This window comes from Phodopus roborovskii, unplaced genomic scaffold (genome assembly GCF_943737965.1).
Source record: "Phodopus roborovskii unplaced genomic scaffold, PHOROB, whole genome shotgun sequence".
NCBI lineage: Eukaryota > Metazoa > Chordata > Mammalia > Rodentia > Cricetidae > Phodopus > Phodopus roborovskii.
The window spans coordinates 1,883,404-1,894,283 of record NW_026126480.1 but is presented as its reverse complement, the minus strand read 5'-3'; positions in this window follow the sequence as shown (position 1 = coordinate 1,894,283).

The window sequence follows — 10,880 nt, the reverse complement described above, 5'->3', positions numbered from 1 at the left end:
ACAGTTTCTTTTCTTTTCTTTTCTTTTCTTTTTTTTTTTTTTTTTCGTTCTTTTTGGAGAGGGGAGTATATCACATAGTCACATTGATTTTCAAGAAAAACTGGAAATGGTTGTCATAAAACCATGGATGCTTTACTGAGGGTAGATGAACATAGCATTTCAGGGACAAAGTTTGGAAGCTAGGGAACATCCTAGAACTTCCTAATTCTGTAACAAACAAAATGTACAACAACAAGATACTCTAATATTGTTAATCAGACAATATGGTCATCTGTTATAACATTAAATAAAACTAATGACTGACTATCCATGATCTGCTTACCTCCTCCCCATTCACATTCCACCTACTAATTTATTCTGCCTTTGTAAAATGTTTCTTTCTCAGGTGACAGAATAGGAATCCTATTCCTTCCCCTTACCAAAGGTTCCATTTCCAAATTCACTTAATGCCTTTGCTTTTCTAGTATAAGCATAGAGATTTGAATATGTATGTGCTACCCTACTGCTGAAGCCATCACCCTACAATGGGAACAATACTCCAGCTAGGAATCATACATTACAAAATAAAACCCTAGTACTGGGAGTGAGTTATCACTTTTTGAGTTGGTGGCCAATGGGATCCCAAAGACTCCCAAAACATTACAGGTTATTTGCAGACCTCAACAGACCTCACTGCTAAAGATTCTATGTATTTATGTTGTAGAACATCAAGAAAAACAGGTGCCATTCAACTGGAAGCTTCATTTATATCAGCTGGCACTCACAGTTTTGGAAGGTGCAAAAATGCTATTGGGAGGAGAAAAGTAATTATCAATCCCACCCAGCTATTCATTCTTCAAGGTAGAAAGGTGATCTACCTGGTAAGATAGTGGGAGTGATCAGTTACTTTTTGGTGTAATTAAAGTCTGCTCCATGAGATGGATCTTACACAAGACGCTATCAATGAGGCCAAGAAACAGAGACTAGATAGACCACGGGTCCTAGAAGGACACCTACTTATATTTTTCTGCTAAAGGTATGTTGTAACAAGATGACTCCTGATGGCATATTGCTTGCTATACTCATAGATGAGTCATCACTCAACCTTCATCAGAGGATCTTCTTCTTGCAGTAGACAGCAGTTAACACAGAGACCCATAATTGATCAGTTTATGGAGATAAGAGACTTTGGAATCCTCAGCCTTAAATGGGATGTCTATCAAACCCCTATATCAAGACTCAGGGATCTATGTGAAAGATGGGGTAGGAAGATTTTAAGAGCCAGATGTGGTAGATACATTCAAGGAAGCAGTGTTTTCCAGACTCAACAGGGCAGATGCACATACAAACTCAAAAAGACTGTGACAGCAGGAGTATGGGTTTTTCTGCCTGCCGCCTGGTCTGGTCCCGCCGCCGAGCCAGCCCCAAATAACACACAGAGACTCTGTATTTGATATTATACTGTTGGCCAGTTACTACTTTCTTATTGGCTAGCTCTGTTTTAAGTATTAACCCATTTGTGTTAATCTATGTATTTCCACGTGGTCTTCTTACCAGGAGCTGGCTGCCGCATACTGCTCTCTCCAGACTCTCCATCTTCCTATTTCCTCCTCGTCTCCTAGTCCCGCCTATCTTGCTTTCCTATTGGCCAACAGTGCTTTATTCATTAAACCAGTATTTACAGAATCACATCTCCCATCATCTCCTCTTTTCTGTCTAAATAAAAAGAAGGGTTTTAACATTAACATAGTAAAATATATCACACAACAGTTATCAAATAAGAATCACATTTAACAATATTTAGTCCATTAACATTTAGCAAGATTAAAAGAAACTATTCTATCATCTATCCTATATTTGTGAGTCTAAAGTCCTATATGGAACTTATCTTTAAGCTTAACTAAGGAAAACTATAATCATAACTATCTGTCTTCAACTCTTTCAAAGACCACAGAAGGATAGTATATAAACTCTAGAAATGACAGAGACTACTCCCTGGTCAGTCCCCTGAAGTTCTTCTGTAATCTTCCATCTTCAGCCCATAGGCCATAGTGTGTCTGGCAGACTCTTCAGCAAAGCAGGAAACTTTAAACTGTCTTCTTGTATTGGCAGTTTGTCAGTCACTTTTCTTTGTGTCCTGCAAACTGTCTGGCAGACTCTTTCATGAAGCAGGAACTCTGTAGCAATGTCCATCTTGTATCACCAGTCATTTTTCTGTGGGTCCTGCATGTCCAGTTTTTACAGCATAAAGTCAAACAGTCCAGACAAGAGCAGTATCTTGTCCAAATGGCTAGTCTTGCCATATTGGAAGCAAACTCTATAACGAGTTTCTTCAATGTCCATCTTCCTTTCTGACGCAGGTGGTATTGCCAAAAGCAGTTATGTCTCACTGTCATGAAAACCCTAAACCATTTTAAATGCCATATTCTGTAGGTCTTTGAAAGGTTTGAAGAATGCCTATCTATCTTAAATACATCTCTGTATATCTAGAAATCCTAACTAACTTAACTATAAGTTTTGACTTTTATGGGTAGCTATCTAAAATTTGTACTAAATTATACATTACATTTCTGAGTTATATAAACACAACATCTAAACAAGAGGAGAAATATACTTAATCACAAAATTGACCTTAAATGGTATCAATACATGAAAATCCATTGCAAAACAAAGTATCCATTTCTATACCATAATCCCCTTTTTACTTTTAAAAAGATTGGTTATGGTCCTTAACCATTTATAACCAACCCCATTTAAATGAAAACAAAGATTTATAAACAATATTTGGGAATTTGGGCATCATTCTTTCCAAACTACTTCATGCTGTTAGGGGGCGCTGTCATGAGGGAATCCTAAGAAGACATAGAAATCCTGGCTGTAGTCTGCAAGGCTGTTTTGTCCAAGCTGTTTTGAATGTTGGATCACCAGAGACTCTGTTTCAGTGGGCCTGGCTTGATCAAACCACATTAGTCTGGAAGGAATCCACAGCTTTTCAGTTTCTGGGGAAACAAAAATAGAAATCCTTTTCCCCAGTAACTTGTTCTTAGACTTAAATTTTGGAGTCAAAGCATTTTTAAAATATATAAATTGAATTAATTCAGCAGCATTTGTTTTAACAGTTGTTTCCTCATCAGTCAAACAATACAAAGACAATATAATACCATACAATATCCAGATTCTCTCTGAGCTTTTCATCTTTATGTGGCTTTATTATTATTCTGTATTTTTTTACTTTTTATTTTTTGATACAGGGTTTCTCTGTGTAACTCTTATCTGTCCTGGAATTTACTCTGCATGCCAGGTTTACTTGGAATCACAGATCTGCTTGCCTCTGTTTCCCGAGTGCTGGGATTAAAGGTGTGCACCACACCCAGCTGTTCTGTCTTTTTAAAACCATTTTATTTTTTTCCATGTCTACGTATATTTTAAAACACACTGTAAACCTTTAGAGGTTTTTCTTAATATGAGTCTGTCTTTAATGTAAATCTTTATCTTTTTGTGGCCATGAGTCTTTTATCTGGTAAACAACAACCTTGCTGAAATGAAAATCATAGCTGTGTCAGCCACTGTTTATCAAAGATGGTGGTAGCAGGTACTTTTACTGCCAGCACTGAAAGCTGTGTTCACCACCTTGGTCTGCGCTGCCATCTCCAAGCATGCTGCCGGCTTAGAGATGTGGTCACTGCCATTGCCACCAATAAATTGTTAGCAGAGTTTCTTAAAAGCCGTTCGTTTTTTGCCACTTATGCTGAGTCAGGAATCCTCCCTTAAAGGAGCCGTGCAAATATCTGCTTGTCTCTCGCAAAGCAGATTCCAACCGAGAAAAATGCTGCTACCAAGAAACCTTGTTTGTATGTGTTCTTTTGTTTCTAAAACCCTTATTTAAGTTTTTGTTAAATTTTAAGTGGAAGTTCTTTTTAGCCACGTGGGCACCATTTGTAAGGAGTATGGCTCCCCACCCCCCACCAGCCGCCGAGTCTTGTCACGCCACCGCGACAGCCCCAAAACAACACAAAGAGACTCTGTATATGATATAATTCTGTTGGCCAGTTACTAGTTTCTTATCTGCTAGCTCTGTGTTAATTATTAACCCATTTCTATGTATTTCCATGTGGTCTTACCAGCGAGAGGCGGCTGGTGGTTCTAGTCTCTCTAGACTCTCAATGTTGACCCCTCCTTCCTCCTTCCTATTTCCTCCTCGTCTCCTAGTCCCGCCTATCTTGCTTTCCTATTGGCCAACAGTGCTTTATTCATTAAACCAGTATGAGAAACATATTTACAGAATCACATCTCCCATCATAAGACTTGCATAAGCAAAAGTCCAACAAAATTCCAGCAGGGAGGAGTGTAGATGGACATATATTCCCACCCCTGAGTAAGGAGCTATTGACATTTGATTGCAGCTGGGTGAGAAAAAGTCAGTTTTCTTCAGTGGAGTGATATTTGGTATATGGGTCACACTCCAGGGCAGGTCCTATGCCCATGAGTAGCTGGCCAGTTGGACAAATCCATGAGATTTGTTTTGTTTGCTTTGAGACAGAGGGGGAAAAAGAATAAAGTTGGGTAGAAAATAGGGGAAGGATCTGGGAGGGGATAGAGGAAGGGGATGAATATAATCAAACATAGTATATGAAACTCTTAAAGGATGAACAAAAACATTACTTTAAAAAGATTGCAACAATTATTTACAAGTCTTTATAGCTTCAGTGCCTGGGTTGGTGCCTGGCTGACACGGGAATACACTTGGTTTGCTGAATTTGCTTTGGGCATTTGTTAGGCAGGACCATTCTCCACCTTCACTTCTGTTTAAATACCATCATCTCCAGACAGTCTCTCTCTAAGCTCATCTTTCTTCTTCATGGTCCCCAAATGTCTCCATATGTATTTACTACATCATTAAAGCCAGTCTTTCTTGCACATGGTTTATTTATAAACCTGTCTTCTCCTGAGCCTCTGGGGACCTCAGGAAGGCAAACAGCTTTAGATTCCAATGGCCTGAATTTTACTAGTGAATAGTTCATGTGACCTTGAGCATTTTAAGTGACCTTTTACAGTCTTACCATCTTCATGTCAAAACTGAGATCCTACTGGTATTTCAAGCATTTTTTTTTGGTGGATTTATTTGCTATTTAAAGCACTTATAATGCACTGACATGATGCCAGTCACAGTTCTAAACACTCAAGCCTTCCACTTGAGATTTAGAAACTGTAAGGTAGTTCCATGGAAACTATGCTTCTAATTTTGATCATTTTCCAGGCTGTTCAGAATCACTCTCCTCATGCGGGCTAGCATCAGTAAATTGTGACTTCCAGTTGGTCAAACATGAGAATAAACAACTGGTGTTTGGCAGAAGCTCTGATATTTGGGAGGTTGGGAGGTTTCTATTGCTGTGAACACACACCTTGGGCATGGCAACTCATAAAGGAAAAACTTTGAATTGGGATGGTTTACATTTTCAGAGGTTTTGTCCATTGTCATCATGGTGGGACAAGGTGGCATACAGGCAGACGCGGTGCTGGAGAAGGAGCTGAGGGGTTTTACAGCTTGATCTGAAGGCAGCAGGAAGTGAACTGTGTCACTGTATGTAGCTTGAGGATAGGAGACCTCCAAGCTCACCTCCATAGTGACACACTTCTTCTAACAAGGCCACACCTATCCCAACAAAGTCACACCTCCTCATAGTGCCACTTACCCTGTTTTCTTTCAAACTACCCTAGGTATAGTGAATGTATTTTCAACTAATAGTATTTCTAAATCAAAATGGACTTATAGGTTGGAAGCTAATTAACTGTAAGTCAAAGAGCACCTGTAGTAACTCATTTAAGCTTACAGCAGTTTTATAATTATTCTGACTTATGGCTGCAGCATGCGTCTTACAAACTAATTATTTGGCAGCAGGTGTTCCATGATTTCTGTCAGTGGGGGCAATAGAGGGAGACTGAAGGAGAGGAGAGACTTCCATTACACTGTTTTTGACTGGTCCCTTTCAGTTCAATAGTCCAGCTATAGCCCATTGACTAGCATTACTCACTGGTCTCAGAGTGCATGCAGCCTTCTTCTTTAGCAAGTGTAGCCTCACCAAGTCCTTGCACACTTCTCCACCTGTCTCTTGCTCCTTAAGTCCAGCCTTTGGTGGTTCCAACAGTTCTTTTCATTCTTCACTTTAAGCATCTTCCTGTGGTTTCTTATACCAACCTTTTTCTTTCGGGCCACCAACCAGCTCCCAAATCATGGCACAGAGACATATTATTAGTTTTAAATGGTTGGCCTTAGCGTAACTTAGCTCTTTTCTTGCTAGCTCTTCTCACTTAAATTAACCTGTATCTCTTCACCTACCTTTTGCCTTTAGAGGTTTTACCTTTCTGTATACCTTATTGTGTTCCTGCTGACTGATGACTGACTTCCTGGCTTCTGGCCCAGGTGCTCTCTCATTCTCTTCTCCTTCCTTTTCTTCTTGAGCTTAGATTTCTCCTATTTATTCTCTTTGCCTGCCAGTCCTGCCTGTCCTTTCTCTGCTTATCTATTGACCATTTAGCTCTTTATTAGACCCATCATGTGCCTTAGGCAGAGAAGATGAAACAGATGCAACACATCTTTGCATGATTAAACAAATGTAGCGTAAACAAAAGCAACACACCTTTACACAGTTAAAGTAATATTCTGCAATGTAAACAAATGTAACACATCTTTAACTAGTTAAAATAATATCCTGCAACAGTTTCCAGTGGCTGCCCAAGTACTCCTCACCATCTCATTCAGTCCCCTAGCACCGCTGAAAACTGTTCTTTACACCAAACTCATTGTTTGGTTCTGTTTACCCAACTTAGTCCAGCCTGATGTGTCTTGGAAATTGGTGTTACCCTCAGTTTTCAAGCCAGGAAACAAACCAGGGAAGTTACTTCACCTGAATGGGCTGGGGTTTAAATCTGGACTCCAGATGCCATACTGGTTCTAGGACACTAACAACTTGGATCTTTAAAGTGCTCCCCCAGACCTGATGTGTGTCGAGCCACAGACAGACAATTCTCTCTCTGATATCCAATCTCCTCATCATCACCTTACAGGTCCTGTATCCTACTCACAACCATTAAGGGTGGGAGCACAGAGCCTCTCACTTCTTCCTCTCCGATTTCCTTTGTGTGCAGTGTTTCCAGGGAAACTGCTTCCCCCTCTCTTCTTTTCCCTCTCCCACTTCTTGGCTGGTCCTCACTACCCAAGGTAACTTTTTTTTTTTAAAACTTCTGCTTTTCTATTTATTAAGTGGGAAGAAACAGCTGTTGGAAATCTGAAACACAATGAAGAAAAATTAGGTAGTTTTGTAGCAGAAGAAAATATGTTCTTTAATTTTGTTGCATTGCTTTCCTCTCTGCTCTGTTTCACCTGTTATAACTGCAATAGCTAATCTTAGCAAGAAAAGAGGATACTTTTACCTAATCACATTTTTTTTTTTTTTTTTTTTTTTTTTTTAGTGGAGAACCATTCAGACTTAGCTATCCCTGCATTGTTATCACAAGAATGCTTTGGGATCTTTGTTTAAAAATTCTTGCAACCGTTCTAACTAATTTTTATAGCTGATGTAATTGCTCCCAGATAGAAGCACACAGTACCTTGCCATCTCAACAGGTTTTCTGCTCCATTATTACTTTGCTCTGCAGTTAGATTTCAGCAGGCCTGCTTGGAGTCCTAGCCCTGCCTGCAGGACAGCCCTTATTTCCATGGCCTGATTAATCACAAATAACGTACAGGTCATTTCATATATGGTTCTCCTCCCACTTTGCACTATGTGTTCTGAAAAGAAATGTTGTCTTTAGTCCGTGTGATCAGTGCTTTCTGTGTGTTTTCTAGGCCGCTGGATTTCCCAGAGGTTGTTTAAGGGGAGGAAAAAAAAATCTATTTTTTGCATCTCTTGAAATACTCTATTCAAATCGTCCCTCCTGTGACAGCCACTGTGCTGTTTCTCCATTATGTTCCGGGCCCTCCACCTCCTCTTCCCTCACACAAAGTTAGACAAAAAGGCAACTGTTGGGAAAAGGCAGGCTTCAGAAACAGAAAGCCAGGGCAGCAGCTGCTGAGCCGCATAGCTGATAAGGGGAACAAATCTGTGCCCTCCTTGTTTGTTTGGAGGTCAGAGAAGCAACCCAGTAGGGTGAGGGGAGGGCTCTTTGTCCACAGTGTGGTTTGACCATCTGGCCCATTCAGCAACCCCTGGACCAGCTGACCCTGGTCACTGGCTGCTCCCCTGGCTCCTTCACAGCCTCCGAACTTGTTAAGCTGTAATGAGCATATCTCCCCATTTCCTAATTGACTTTGCAACAGTCCCCATACACTTCCACAAAGGAGGGGCAAAGGAGAGGTTTTCCCCCGCTGACAGGCTTTTCTTCGTGGGACAAAACTCATCAGCAAGCAGGAGGAATCCTGAGTTTTCACTGGGGAGTTTGGGTTACTTCCGTTCGAAGTGTTTTTAAAAGCGTGTTTTCTCTGTGTGTAATTGGTGAGATTAAGACTGGCTGTTGTTTTTAGAGAACTCAGGCTCTCCTGGGCTCTTTATCACCTCAATTAGTTTTTGTGTTCTCTTCTCACAAGGTTTAACCACTCGACCCTTCTCTCAGCTGGTATTCAGCAGCAAATCCCTTTGCCTGAATCACGGAGCCTTCCCCCAAGGAGATGTAATTTGTTGCCTTTGTGGACTCAAAGCTCTTGAGTTTAGCTTGCATGGGGTGTTATTGCAATGGATGTTATCATGTCTCCAGGCAGCACACATAGCCGCATCCACTGGGCTGAGACCCAGTGTGGGCTTTGACCACGAAGCCCGAGTTTCTCCCTTGACGACTACCAGTTGTCCAGTGGCAGGCTTCCTATCAGAAGTATCAGTACTTTTAAGGACAGGTGGGTTTCCTTTGCTTTAGCACTGAGTGTGGCCTCAAATGGGAAAGAGGAAAGTGGAGAGGAAGTCAGCCCTATAGGAATGCAATGGACTAAAGAGATGCTGTTTTGCTTTCAGGCATCACAATTAGCTATAGATCTTATTTATCTTTGTTTTTATTTTGAACAGGCTCTACGCTGCTGTTTCAAAGCAGATTCCGAGGTCTAGGTATCATGGGCATGTTATACAATGCTTACATTTGTACCATAAAAGAAAACGTGTGAGCCAAGGTTACATTTCAGGCCATTATCTCAGGTTTTTGCCTGATATAAATACATATTATAAAGTGAAGCAGAGCTTTCTCTTTGGAGTCACAGCATGTGGAGTTAGATCCTGGCTCTGGCAAGATCACTGGCCTGTAATCCTGAGGGAATTTGCTTAATCCTCCTGAAAGCCTATGTTGTCTATAAAGCAAGCCTGATCCTAATAGTAATTAGCTCATACAATGGCTGTGAGGATTAAATAACTGCACATAGTAAACCTTTGGTAAATGTTAAGTATTATTTCCACACTGCATCTGTATTCCCACAAAGCAGTTCCGAGCATGTGATATTGAGTAAACATTGGTTAAATTGGAATTGACTGATTTTGTTTTTTAAATGGGCTCAAATTTCATAAGCTCTGTATGAGATATTTGTGTATCTCCAGAAGAGGTATATCCCTGGGGCATAGGCTAAATTCTCAAAGACTTTTGTTGTTTTTAAATGATAACAAAAACAAGTATATTGTTAGATACTATGTCAGTTTTTGTTAAAATGGGAGTTACATGACCTCATGGGCCCCATTTACCTCATGTGGCAGGTAAGTTCATACTCCCACACAGCCTTACTTTTCTAGATCTACTTCCAGTCTGGCAAATTCAAACACAAGGACCTCAGCTGCCCCCGAGTTTGTGTATATCTAGGAGTCCATCTGGCAGAGGAGAAGGTTCATAATCTACTTGGCAGAGTCAGGTTCTTGAGCCACACCTCCGGCTGCTTTGTTCCCTTCCTACGTTGAGAGAGAGAGGGAGAGAGAGCGAGAGAGAGAGAGAGAGAGAGAGAGAGAGAGAGAGAGAGAGAGAGAGAGAATTGCTGAAACTCTACTTCTTTTCCTCTTGAATCACTGGCCACTGTAACTTCTGTAGCCCTGTGTCTGGCTGCTTTCTTCAATGTTGCTTGAAACTGAGAGTTCTCTTCTGATGGGGCACAGGAAGGTGCTGATGGATGCCTAGCACTGTGGGTGCATATTTACCAGCTCCAAGAAGAAGGCAGGTCTTGGGAAAAATGGTGTGCATCTCTAAGGATTCTCCTCTCTTTGCTGCACACACAGTGGGCTCCAGGACAACTTTACATCACACTTTGAAATTCTGTATACTCCTGTCCCTGCTTCTAATTCAAGTATATTCTACAAACTTTTGTTTGTTTGTTTGTTTGCTATGATTTCCTGGAGGAGAGGCATGCATTCAGGCCTTGTAGACCCAAGTCAAACAGACATAAAATCAGCCAACTATGGTTACATGCAAGTTCTTCACAAGGCTTCATGTATGAATCAGTGGTATATCCAGGCATCAAAATAAATGTTTAAGAACCCCGACATATCTAAGAACTTTGTCAGTCTAGAATGTACAGGGACACTGTGTAATCTAGCACACCTAGCCATGATACATTCACATAGCTTAAAAATACTTTCTTTAATAAGATTTAGTAACAGAGGGGAGGGTTAGAGTTTCCTTATGAGTCAGAAGATTTGAAGCTTAGTTGGAAACTGTCTACAACTTTCAGTAATTATAGAGCACATGAAATTACATAATTATAAATTTTGAAGGGTCTTAGGAATCATCTAGGCTTTATAATTGATGAAAGATGGTACCAAGAGTAGAACCTTTTCTCTCCAGGAAGTTTTCTGGATGCTGGAGGTCACTCAGCAAGTCATCACTAGCAAGGTACTGGTGGAATGGGAGCAGCCCCTCCCGTGAGAAGTGTTCCTCATGAATAA